This window comes from Capsicum annuum, chromosome 2 (genome assembly GCF_002878395.1).
Source record: "Capsicum annuum cultivar UCD-10X-F1 chromosome 2, UCD10Xv1.1, whole genome shotgun sequence".
NCBI lineage: Eukaryota > Viridiplantae > Streptophyta > Magnoliopsida > Solanales > Solanaceae > Capsicum > Capsicum annuum.
The window spans coordinates 22681765-22685899 of record NC_061112.1 but is presented as its reverse complement, the minus strand read 5'-3'; positions in this window follow the sequence as shown (position 1 = coordinate 22685899).

Here is a 4135-nt window from a genome sequence, read left to right as displayed (position 1 = left end):
GTAATAATATATATATATATATATATTAAAAATGTAATTAAAAAAAATACCCCTACGTGAAACCAAAAAAAAAAAAAATACTAACTTAAAGAAAAAAAACATTCTCCCTTAGAATACTTTACAATAGATAAAATCATTTAATCTTTTTCCTCTAATTTTTATTTTATTAAATAAATATATAGAATGGAATTAAGAGTCCTAAAATATATAAATGCGAAACCCGAAACATATAGGAAAATTAAGAGTCTTAAAATATCTGGAAGGAAATTAAGAGTCCTAAAATAGAAAAAATATATTTCTTGAAAAATAAAAATTACCATAAATATAGCTATTATGATATATCGTAAATTACCTGATAACTTGGTACCAACCTAAAACTAAAAAAATAATAATTAAAAAAAAAAACCACCCCTGATGTGAAACCCACAAAAACTATATAGTAATAAAATATTATAATTAAAAAAAGTCTAGAAATAATATAATAATTAAAAATTATAATTTAAAAAACTTCAAAATAATATAATAGTAAAATAAATTGTAACTAAAAAAAGCCCACCGCTACGTGAAACCAAAAAAATAATATACTAATTAATGTATATTTATTCCACCAAAAAATATATAATATCATATATTTCGGAAGTGTCTATTTCGGAAAACCAGTTTGGATTTATGCCCGGCCGCTCGACGACGGAGGCAATCCACCTGGTGCGGAGGTTGGTGGAGCAGTATAGGGAGCGGAAGAAGGATCTGCACATGGTGTTTATCGATCTGGAGAAAGCATACGACAAAGTCCCCAGGGAGGTGCTTTGGAGATGCTTGGAGGTGAGTGGAGTACCGCTGGCATATACCAGAGTAATTAAGGATATGTACGATGGAGCGAAAACCCAGGTGAGGACGGCGGGAGGAGACTCAGAGCATTTCACTGTCCTGACAGGATTGCACCAGGGATCTACTCTTAGTCCCTTTTTGTTTGCGTTGGTGATGGATGTGTTGACGCGGCGCATTCAAGGGGAGGTGCCGTGGTGTATGCTTTTTGCAGATGATGTAGTTCTGATAGATGAGACTCGAGGGGGTGTGAATGACAAATTAGAGGTGTGGAGGCAAACTCTTGAGTCTAAAGGGTTCAGGGTGAGCAGAAGCAAGACAGAGTATGTGAAATGCAAGTTTAATGACGTGAGGCAGGAGAATGAGGTAGTAGTGAAGCTGGAAGCACAGGAGGTATGTAAGAGGGATAAGTTCAAGTATCTTGGGTCCGTGATCCAGAGTAACGGTGAGATTGACGAGGATGTCTCACATCGTATTGGGGAGGGATGGATGAAGTGGAAACTCGCGTCGGGGGTGCTGTGTGATAAGAAGGTGCCGCCCAAGCTTAAAGGCAAATTCTACAGGGTGGTAGTCCGTCCGGCCTTGTTGTATGGAGCGGAGTGTTGGCCAGTTAAGAACTCCCACATCCAGAAAATGAAGGTGGCAGAAATGCGGATGTTGCGCTGGATGTGTGGACTGACTAGAGGGGATAGAGTTCGGAATGAGACTATCTGGGAGAAGGTTGGTGTGACTTCAGTGGAGTGTAAGATGCGGGAAGCACGATTGAGATGGTTCGGACACGTGAAGAGGAGGGGCATGGATGCCCCGGTCCGTAGGTGCGAGAGGCTAGCATTAGATGGTTTTAAGCAGGGTAGGGGTAGGTCGAAGAAGTACTGGGGCGAGGTGATTAGGCGGGACATGGAACAGTTACAGCTCACCGAGGACATGACCCTAGATAGGAAGGTCTGGAGGGCGCGAATTTCGGCAGAGGATTAGGGCCAGTTTGGGTCGCTAGTGTAGGGAATTACTTGGTGGGGGTTTTATTCCTGTTATGATTCCGTCTTCCGTGTTCCATGTTTTATTACGAATCTGTGTGCTTTCCTTTGCTTTCCTCTGTTTTATATTACTTATGGGTGCCGTATTTATGTTATGTAATCTGCTTTTGTGCTTTACTATGTGTTTGTGTGGTATCTCGTGTCTTGAGCCGGGGGTCTATCGGAAACAACCTTTCTACTTCATCAGAGGTAGAGGTATGGACTGCGTACATCTTACCCCCCCAGACCCCACTAGGTGGAATACACTGGGTTTGTTGTTGTTGTTGTTGTTGTTGTTGTAATTTCAAAAAAAATCACTCCTACATGAAACCAAAAAAATATATATAATATAAAGAAGGAGACATTTTTGGACTTAAATTTAATGTTAAGGCATTTTTTATTCAAATAGGTGGATGGAGGGACACTTTTGAACCAAATAATGAAGAAGGGCATTTTTGAGCCATTTCTAACACATTAAAGGTATTTTTGAACCAGATAGATGGATGGAAGGGTAATTTTGAGCCTAAAGGTGGAATGAATTTGTGTCCCATTTTCAATAGTTGAAGGATATATTAAACCCTTTTCCGTTTGTTTTTGTATTCCATACCGACTTGTAGCATCCAACAAAAATGCATTCAAACTTTGTACTTGTCTTTGGTGGTCACGTTTCACACACTAAAAGAAAATCAAATTTATTGCTATAAAAAATGAATTTGATGACATTTATTTTGATCTACTCCTGTATTAATTTTGTTAAAATTTACATGAATTTTATAACTTAATATACTTACATGAATAATTTGTGACAGATTAGCATAAAAATATTCTTGTATTAACAATTATTAATAAATTTAATATTCATAATGATTAAGGGAATTGTAGTAAACTTACCAGTTACGATACAGTACCATACTGTTAAACCAAACAATAAAACTGTTATTAAATAACAGTGAATGATACAGTCCAATCAAACATTATATTGTACTGTACTGTACAACATCATACCAGACCATACCATACCATACCATATAGTACCGTACATTATGAAACCATGACAAACCAATGTCCAAACAAATTGTTAGGGGTCGTTTGATTGGAAACAAGTTATTCCTGAATTACTAATTTTGAGATTAGCTATCCTGGGATTAGCTATCTCACCCTCAAGAAGGGATAAGAAAAATACTATAATCCCGAAATAACTAATTTCGAAATGAGTTATGCCATTCATTTTGTCCCAACCAAACATGGGATAAATTTCTCTTCTGAATTAATTATCCTTATCCCTCTTATTTGATTATTATCCTTATCTCTCGTATCCAATAGGAGAGATAAGGATAATTAATCGCGAGATTAATTTAGAAGAGAAGTTTATCCATATTTGGTTGGGATAAAATCCATGGAATAACTCATCTCGTGATTATAGTGTTTTCTTATCCCTTCTTGAGGGCGAGATAACTAATCCTGAAATAACTTATTTTCCAACTAAACGATCCCGTATTATTATATAACTAGTCTTTTGAAGAATACAAATATATACAGGCTAATTTCATATTGATAATTATTTATCACATAACTATACAGTCATGGCCCGTGCTGAGCATGGGCCCAACGCAATAGCTTACATGTTTGAGCTTGTGTAAAAAAAATAGATTCATGATAATTAAGAGAAAAAATTGATTCTGCAATAATTTTAAAACATAAAACATATTGATAATGTGAGTAAAAAGGAAACAAAACTAATATAATGCAGAGATGTAGTCGATTACACTGTAAGGATGGAAAACATCTTGACCAGTGGGGTTGTCATTTTTTTTGGATAACTTTATTATTGTTGCGAAGGTTGGGCAAGTCCCAAGCATTAAGTTCTTAGATTTTATTGCATTTCAAGATACTTTTCCCATCTTCAACATCTAACCTTCGACATAAGGACAGTCATGGTTGTGAGGAGAGAATCAAATGTAAATGATATTATATTTCAATCTCATCAATTCAAAACCAAATCTCAACTATATGGATGGCCCTGGTCCTTCAACATCAACATTACAAGAAAAAATAAACATGGTGCACATATATGAAAGTATAGATTATACAAAATAGAAGTTTTAGGCTACTCCTGCATCATATTGTCATTACTGAGTAGCCATTGCCATGCCAATTAAGAACCTATTTGACCTTTCTGTATCATTTGTTTCTTCACTTGCGAAATGCTAATAGTCCTCATTACAAACATCAGCTGGTTAAGCCTTCTCTTAGTTTGAGAGATTCCCGTAATATATCATTTTCATGATGACATCTCA